Below are 9,933 nucleotides of genomic sequence, written 5' to 3' on the forward strand. Positions count from 1 at the left end.
AGCCAAAAAGTAGCTGATAAGCTAGCTTATAAGCTAGCTTTTTGAAAAGCTACTTAGACTAGCTTTTTAGGAGCTTTTTTAAATTTTCCAAATACACCCCTTAATTAATTATAGAAACACATATTCTTACATGTCCTTTTATGTAATTTTATATATTTCAGCTAGCTTTTCAGCTAGTTTTACCAAACGTTATTTTTTATCAGCTAGCTTTTCAGCTATCAACTAGCTTTTTATTTAACAACTAGCTTTTCAGCCATCAGCTAGCTTTTCAGCTAGTCCGCCAAACATAGCCATAATTAGAGTGAAAATTTGAAATTTGAAATTTTAAATAGATAATTAATAGTTTGACAAGTGTCATGATAAGTGATATATAATATTAATGAGGAGTTTTAATTGTATGACACTTGTCAAAATGAGATTAAACATATTCTTTTATTAGAATAGAGATATATGGGGTAATAAGTAGCTTTTAAAGTGAAGACTTGATCTTTTCAATTTACCATTTATATGATGTGTACACATGCATGATAACGTATATACACTTTGTATGATTATATGTTAATTATCCAGTTTATTGGTTTATTTTCCATATTTGCCACCAATTTCAAATCGTCATTTTTTTTCTCTGTTTATACGTTTTAAAGCATTTACATATATAATTGTTAATGTTTATTGATTTTAAATGTTGGTTTATTAATTCTTAATGATTAATTTATCTACCTTTTAATGAGATAATTAAAAAATCAATAAACAACCGGGTACCCGGTACCGGAACCGGTTCCGGCGGTTCCGATTCCGGTTCTGGCGGTTCCGATTTCGGTTCCAACATTCTAAGAACCGCCGGTTTCGGTTCCAGACAATTAGGGCGGGTACCGGCCTATGCTCACCCCTAATTTTGGCTCAAGCCATTTCATTTTTGTGTTAAAAAAATGGTATTTACATTGAAATAGAAAGAAAACAAACTACAAATTGTGTTACAATAAACGTATATCTTATCCTAAGACATCAATTTTACATTGGGCATAGTTTGAATAAGATAATATAAATACGTAGGTATATCGTTTTGAGCCCAAATTTTAATCCAACTACCACTTGTCTTTGGTCTAGTCTAACAACGACCTATATAAGGGCAAGCAGTGCAACTTGAATGAAGAAGACGACAAATCAGAGAAAAGATGGCAACGTTAGTTTCAGATTCCCGGACAAAAGATTGAAACACAAGACAAGGAGACTCGATGTTTCACGCCTAAATCCTTTTTTTTAACAGTCAAATTAGAAAACTATCCACGTGTTAGCGATTTACTTGACACTATGGAAAAAAATGATACAAAAGACGGTTGTTAAAATTTAAAACAACATTAGAGCTTCTAGACTTTAATCAAGTAAAAGAAAAAAGTTTGATAGTATTCAGAATATCATCTTTTCGCCCCGGCTTCTCCTCAAACACCATATAATTAGAAAATCTCCATAAAGCCCAACAAGTATCAAGAATCACGATTTCCACTTTTATCCTTTTTGTAACATTCCATAAACATCATCTATCCAAGAAAGTCGCTCACTTATGGAAGTAGAGTTATAAAACACAACATCACACCAATTCTACATGTCGTCAAACCTCTTTCGCCGTCTGACATAGGAAGAAGACACGATCTAAAGACTCAACTCCCACGCCACAAGAAGGACATTGAATACCCATCAACTCCATTCCTCGAAGGGACAAACCCAACCTAGTAGGTAACCGGTCTAACAAAGTTCGCCACATGATAAAAATTTACCTTCCTAGGGACCGAGTTACACCATTTAGTTACAAGAACCCCCTCTCCTAAAACAGTGCCATCAATATGTATTCTAATAAAGTTTACAAGAAATAAAAAAAGCGAGACATCTAAACCCCACCACCTTTTATATATATCATTAGAAAGGTTGACTTGTTGCAAAACAAAGGGTAGTTGTATAAATTGTTCTTTTTCTACCCCCACCCTTACATATCTCCTCAAATTCCAAACGTCTCTTCCACTTTGCAATTCAAATCTAAGTCAAGCTGAAAGATCATGTTAAAGTAGTTTGTCGAAGTGTTATCACATAACCATCAATCTAACCAAAACGAATTTGATTCCCCGATTCAATCTTCCACAGAATAATGGACTTTTGAACTATATTATGATCGTTCAATAAGTTTATAGAGCCAACAATCTTAGCCCAAATTCATGCAATTTTACATCCTTCCTCCATATCTAAGCTTCCATTAGGGCCATGCATGACCTTTATGACCTGAACAGATGAACTCATTTAGCACTTAGGGGATTAATGAAATGCCATTTCCATTTGTAAAGAAGAGCATGGTTAAGAGAATTAAGTTCCCAATCTCTAAGCCACCCTTATTTCCCAAGGAAAATGGTCTTATCCTAGCTAACCCACATAATTTCCTTTTCCTTTCCATCACAACCCTGTAAAAAAATTACGCATAAATCCCTTTAACTTTTTCAAAATTCTTTTCGACACTTTGAAAATGGACATGAAGTAAATTCTAAGGTTCCTAAGAACCGACTTAAAAAGAGTAAGTCGACTTCTTATAGAAATCATTTTAGTATTCCAAGTAGCCAATCTACCTCTATATTTATCCACCGTTGAATCTTAAGAGGGCATCTGAACCATATTCGATCCAACCGCTAATCCGAGATAAATAAACGGAATATTACCATGGATACATCTCGCTTAACTAGCTGCCTCCTGAATCTCTTGATTATCAACACCAACACCAAAAAGTTAGGACTTATTCACATTGATTTTCAGGCCTGAGGCTAAATTAAAACATTTGAGCAACATAATTATATTCTCCAAATCAATTCTACTCCACTCAAACAAAAATAACACATCATCAACATAAAACAAGTGAGAAACTTGTAATTAAGAATTCCCTATGAAAGCACCTCTAATGAGATTACGAGAAATCGCTTCTTCAATAGCCACATGAAGACCCTTCATAATTAAAATGAAAAGAAAATGTGATAAGGGATCACCATGTCTCAAACATCTGAATAAAGAAAACTCGCAAGTTGGACTTCCATTAACCAGTATATACAATCTAGATGAAGACAAACATCCACTGAGCCATCCTCTCCATACCTGGCCAAAACCGAGGACCTCCAACATATGATTAAGAATATTCCAATTCAAAGAGTTGTATGTTTTTTCAAAATCGACATTAAAGATAAGAAATTTCTTATTTATTTATTTTTTTTATACCGAGCGACGATCATTAAAGGTCCATGAAAAAATTGACGACCTTTAGCAAAATTAAATTGCACATCGCTCACCAAACCATCCACCACCTTAGCCAAAATCTTGGCTACAATCTTATATCGCACCCCTATTAACACAATCGACATGTATTATTTAACCATAGTTGGGTTCGAAACCTTTAGAATGAAAGTAATAAACGAGTAACTACACCCATTCGGTCGCGTACTTGTTTAAAAAAGTCTTTCATGAACATTGTAAAGATTTATCATAAGTATCAACGACAACAAAATAAACTTTTTAGATGCATTTTCACTATTTAATTTTCAATTTTAAATATCATGCTAGAATTCAAAATACGAATCAAAATACTAAACAAACATTTTTTTTAATTTAAAACTTTTAAATATTTTAAATGTTATACTAAATCAACATGTTAAATAAACCAAAAAAAATTCCAAAATTGTTTTTCTATATTAAATGAAAATTTTCCGTATAAATAGTTTTTAAATTAATTAACAGTAACAATATTTTAAAAATAAAAAACCTTAAATATTACATTATGTTATCTTACAAAAAAGTTAAATAGATAATTAATCATAACGTAACATTACAAGTATTTGGTTTTATTTACACGCTGGCAACAAATAACAACTATTAAATGGTATAATTTTAATAAATCTTATAGTATTGTTCAAAATTAATATAAAAATATATAACAAATTAGTATAAAAATTGATTATTTTATAACATGTATTTTTTAACATCAATAACATATTTATAGTTAACATCAATAACAAATTAGTATAAGAATTTATAATTAACATCAATAACATCTTTATTTTTTAACATGTACTTTATAAATTTTAATTTTATAATTTTATTTTATGTGGCATACGATATTCTATAATTACATAAACACATGATTTTCTGCTGCGATTTAGTTCCTTGTTAATCAACGACCTTTAAATGATATTTGCCATTAAAAAACAACAAACATAAAGGAATGAACTCATTCTTTCATATACAAATTTAAGAAAAATAAATAAAAGATTATTACACAAATGTACATCAAAGTGGAAGCCTATCCTTCTCTTTATCTTTAATAAACAAATGTTACTTTTTTTTTTTTTTTTTTTTTAAATCTCTTATAAATTTTGATATTTGTCATTTTGTAGTATTTTTAGAATAAATAATATGCACACGCTATTTATAGATTTTTTCAAATTTTAAAATTAAAAAGTCACATGATACTTACATTATATATATATATATATATATATATATATATATATTATAAAAGAAATCTAACTATTTCTAAAAATAGATTGATTATAATAATAATATTTTTTTTAAGACGTTCAAATCTATAAGCTTAAAATACAATTAATTAATCAATGCATAATTAGTTCTCGCATGATTTTGACCTAGCTCTTTAATTCCCCGATTTTACCATTAATTATCGCTTGATTTTGATCACACCCCTTCAAATAATAATGCATAGATAGTCAAACATCTTATAATGCGGCTCCTTATCGCCCACATCTCGGATATCTGGTGTTATGTTATCTTCTCCGTTATACAGTCTCTCCCTCTCTGCTCTCTGTTTCACTGCCCTCCTCCGTCTCTCTGTTTCTCTCTAAGAAAAACCCTGAACGCTTCCATCTGACAACCATTTACCACTATAACCGGACATTTACCGCCACCAAATCATCACCATTAAGCAACCATGATCGTCGAATGGTATACAATATCATACTCTTGGCCTTGGAACAGTCGAAAGCGTCAAGTTTGAAAGAATTCTCACACCCTCGACAACGTAAGTATTAAATTATATCGTTTCATCGTTTTAATTTTGAGGCTTTTTTTCCCGAATGGCAGGGTTTTTTAATCGGGGTAGAGATAAACAGAAATATGAGTGAAGGGAGGCGCAGGAACAAAAATCAAAGATATTAAGATGAGCATAACCAAGAACAAAAATTCCGGTGATTTATTTTTTCCAATTTCAGTTTTATCCCATTTTAATCAAAACCTCTCCCTCTCACCATCAATATATTCTTTATAGTTGTGTTTCTATTTCTATTTTGGAATTTGTTTGTTTGAAAGATTTGTGTTTTTTTTAGGGTTTTAACTAAACATTAGGATCTGGTTGTAGAGAATGAGTTCATTTTTTTGGTTGTTCTAAATTTATATAATTTCTTTCTTTTACTTAATCTTTATAAAAAAAAAGTATTGGTTTAACGGTATGAGTTGTTGTTGCTCCTTATGATAGCGTTCCTTGCCTATCTTGGATGATTTTGCCTCTTCTCTCTTTTCCCTCTTCATCAGAAATAGTGGTACACCATTCAACCTCCCACCTCAATCGTTTTTTCTTTGATTTCCTGTTTGCCAACTAAGATCTGTATTTTTTTAGTTACTAATCATTTGTTTTTGGGGAAGGTGAACTGAATGGAGGTGCAAGACTAGAAATCTAAAGGATGAAGGTGAACAAGACGTTTAACGAAGATCTGATACTTCATTTTTCTTCGATCTTTTACCCTCTTTTTTATGATCTGTAAATGGAACCATGAAAGGAAAGATTTGTGTGCTTTGATTCCATTTGCAGGTATAGTTTTATTTCAAAATTTTGGTTCATGATGTTTCAAATGATGGTTGGAACACATGAATTTGATTTCCATGTTTAAGCTTTATTTAATCTATGTGTATATATGATCTGTTTAATGTGTATTTTTCATTGTGTGTTTGTCTAATAGTTAAATTTTAAATAAAGGGAACTGAAAGCTTAATTTATGCCTTGGCTTTGGAGGGAAACAAAGTTTCACCAACAAACTTTAATAAATCCTTATTTGTTTGCATCCTTGTTCTATAAAGGTTCCATAATTACATCAGTTTTGGTTTTACATGTTATTATAAAAGATTAATTCTCTCTATATATTTCATGTAACCATTTTTGTTGCTTTGTGGATTTCTAGGAAAATTTGAGGTGCATTCAAAATTTGAAATCAAGGTTCGCTTATATCCCTTTTTAGCTTATATAAGAATCTTTGGCATGCATTATATGCTTAATTAGAATCTTTTTTCATGCGCTTATTCTTTGATGCATGATTCTTGACCGAATCTTTTATGAAATGAAGTTTCTAGGATTATGAAACTCATCAGGTGTTGGTTCTATAGTAGTATGGGTTTTCATGTGGTGGTGAGTCTGTCTACCCTACCATTTTCATGCTTACAAAGGTCATTATAAACATATTAAGGTAGGTTGAATTGATATGTGCAAAAGTGAGATGATTTGATAATTGATACTAATGTTATTATTATTAATATATTTGGAATGTTTTGATACTATTTATCTGTAAAGGTACTTTTATATATATGAAATACATTTTAGAAAGATATCATTTTGTCTACGTGTTGGTACATTTGATTATATCATTAATTTTTTAATAAAATATTTTGTCTATGGCTTATATGAGTAGAATGTATGCTGATGAGAAGAATAAAAGGTGAAATTATATGAAAAAGTCAATTATAATTCATATGTCCAAATTTTTTGATTCCAAAGTTCTCTTTTTGTACTCTTAAATGTTTTTTCATTCGATATAAATAATTATTTTTTTTGGATTGTAATTTGAAAAAGATTGAATAATAAAATTGTATTATAATTATCCATAATATATATTATTCTCATGTGGTTATTTGAAGTTTTGGAGGTTTGACTCGTGTAAAATTGTATTATAATTAGCCACAATTTTTTTCGTTGGTTTCTTTATTTTTTTTTCTTGTAGTTAGTTGTTGATGCTTTGATACAAGAAGATGGAGTTGTGAAATATGGAAAGCAGATCCAGAACAGAGTATGGAAACATAAAATGTGAGTAGGTTATGTACTGTGTAGTGCTACCCACACTGAAAGTCGCCATCTTTTCGGGGAGTTTTAGTTGTGTTATAAGTTGATTAAGGCATGATCTTATGATTGTTATACAATATTATTAACAACTTATTTTTCTCACATGAATTCTATTATTTACTCATTGCTGATCCTAATCTCTAGTGGATGCTTTGTGTGGCCGGTGAAAATTTGTCGAAGTCAAATTTTGGTTAAATCCAATGGCACGCAAACATATATTGTCCATATCGATCAACAATACATGTTTTATGTAGCAATCATAGAAAGCAAGTTGGTTATCAAAATTTGCTGATCCTAATGCGTGTGTTATGTATTTGACAAGAATCATAAAAAAGAACTAGCCCAACATTAAGCAAGAGATAAACTATTTTTTTAACGAACTATTCACCAAAATGAATTAATCACTATCAGGAACTGTTTACCGCCGCTGCTTTGTGCGGGTAAATGACTAGTATATATATATATATATATATATATATATATATATATAATATTTATTGTAATAAATTAAATATAAATATGTTTCTTTCTTCCTTAGTATTTTTAAAAATACACTTTAATATTTAATATTTTTTAAGAGAAAATGACAAAAATAGCCATTTATACTAATTACATTACAAAAATAGCCAAAAAAAATCGAAGTTACAAAAATAACCTACAATTTCACAGATGGAAATGCCCCATCTGCGAAATGACCATTTCATCTGCGTATGTACAAGCACCTAAAGCACAGCTGTGCTTTAGGTGCTTGTACATTCGCAGGTGCTTTTAATTTTTTTTTTTAATTTTTTTTCTCTATATACAGGGGTAAAATCGCAGATGGAATAGCTCCATCTGCGATTTACTCTCATTCTATCTGCGAATTTGTGGTTTTTTGATGTTGTTGTTGTTGTTTTTTTTAGTTTGACTATGAAATGAATTGGTTTGACTACGAAATCATGTTGCTATATAAAAAGTTTTGTAGAAAATTATCATTTTGGTTGTTATTTGTTTAGGAACTTTCTCTAAAATTTGCTCAAAAAAATGATTGAATATTTGGTTTGTCTTGTAACCGGTGGGAGATGGCAAGTTAATGGAACTAATCTGGAATACATATGTCCACAGGGAGGTATTTCTGAATTTGCTTTGATATTTTCTGAGTATATTAGTTATGCTGATTTTGTATCTTTGGTAAGAAGCAAAATTGGTTTGTTAGACAAATATAGAATTAGTTTTCGTTTCCACCATCCTAAATTAAATTATTATATAGCTATAGTTGAAGACATGGATGTTAGAATGTTGATAAACGTAATCAAATGTAGTGGAGGAATGGCTGTGAAAGTGTTTGTGGTGGTTGATGAAGTTGAGGAGGTTAATGGGGGTGGTGAAATTGGAAACCAACTTGTTGGTAATTTATGCAGTTATAAAGGGAGCAACGATCCGATAGGTACTTTCAATACTCCTAGTGTACCTCAGTTTCACAGTGTTGCTAAAAATGTTAATGTTAGTTATTCACTTATTCACTATGTGGATCCTGAGAATTACAAGTCTGTTGGTGATGATGATGTTGGTACATATCTTAATCATGTGGGTGGTCGTTGTGATGATGTTGCCGAACAAGAAGTTAAAGTTATGAATAGGCGTGTGGTAGATAAAACTAAAAAGAAAAAAAATTCAAGTAAAAAAAATGAAATAAATCATGTTTACGGGCATTATGTTGATGTTGGTGATGTACGTTTAGATATAACCGAGCTACAAAGCAATTCCGATAGAGATGAGTTGGGTGATGAAGTTAAAGCTAAGTTTCCCGATAAGCTTTTTCACGGTATGCCCCCTGTACCAGCATGCCCATTTGATATTAATGAAGATATCCCAACACAGATGGTAGACATGAATCTTCAAAAGATTCAATGTGAGAGTATATTTAAGAACAAAGAACCTTTAAAGCGGTGTATTGGTAAAAAATGTCTTCGAGAAGGTTTCCAGACGAGGACAAGTAGATCCACCAAATCAGGGTATGAAGTTGTGTGTGTTTCGAAAAAAAATTCTTGGTTACTAAGAGCAAAAGCAATTAAAAATTCTGATGGACTTTTCCAAGTGAATAAATTTGTTGATGTACACACATGTTCTTCAACATTGTTGCAACCTAATCATCGACAAGCAAACAAATATGTTTTGGGTGAATATGTTGCTGATGTTTTGGCTGAAGACTATAGTAGAGTTTATCGGGGAAAAGAAATTGTTAATGATATGAATGCTCAATTGAATATCAATATCTCATACCATCAGGCATGGCGTGCGAAACAATATGCATTGTTGTCGTTAAGGGGTACGAAAGAGGATTCTTTTACCAAACTTCCGGCGTATTGTCACAACTTGGCCAAACATAATCCGGGTACTGTCACACATATTAAAACAGATGCTGATGATCGCTTTGAGTTTTTGTACATCGCACTCGGTTGCTCGGTTAGTATTATCATATTATATTAATTTTTTAATATTTATTTTGGTGTATTTGAATAGATATACAATGTATTGTAGGTACGCGCTTTTGTTAATTTTTGTAAACCGACCCTAGTAGTAGATGGAGCTCACCTAAAGGGCGAGTTCAAAGGTACCATGTTACTTGCAGTTACTAAGGACGGACAAAACCAAATATTACCGGTTGCATATGGTATATGCAAAAATGAGTGTACCGATTCTTGGACATGGTTTTTTCAAAAACTACGTGATTGCATAGGAAATATGCAGGAGCTTACAATTATATCTGATAGGTCTCCATCTATAGCAACATCCGTTGCCAACATTTT

The 9,933-nt window shown here is 31.2% G+C and overlaps 1 long non-coding RNA gene across 7 annotated transcripts; it reads left to right on the forward strand.

The window, feature by feature from the left end:
- The first annotated feature begins 4,751 nt into the window (after positions 1 to 4,751).
- On the forward strand, positions 4,752 to 7,246 carry LOC145069106 (uncharacterized). 7 transcript variants are annotated; one of them, XR_013689292.1, is made up of 4 exons: positions 4,752 to 5,059; positions 5,122 to 6,111; positions 6,213 to 6,247; positions 6,375 to 7,246. It is a non-coding gene; the product is annotated as an uncharacterized LOC145069106 (long non-coding RNA). The 7 variants fall into 7 exon arrangements; XR_013689291.1 differs by having other exon boundaries at positions 7,026 to 7,246; XR_013689293.1 differs by having other exon boundaries at positions 5,122 to 5,845; positions 5,994 to 6,111; positions 6,213 to 7,246.
- The last annotated feature ends 2,687 nt before the right edge of the window (positions 7,247 to 9,933 follow it).

The sequence above is a fragment of the Lactuca serriola genome, chromosome 8 (genome assembly GCF_051521515.1).
Source record: "Lactuca serriola cultivar US96UC23 chromosome 8, Lser_US96UC23_V15, whole genome shotgun sequence".
NCBI classification, from domain to species: domain Eukaryota; kingdom Viridiplantae; phylum Streptophyta; class Magnoliopsida; order Asterales; family Asteraceae; genus Lactuca; species Lactuca serriola.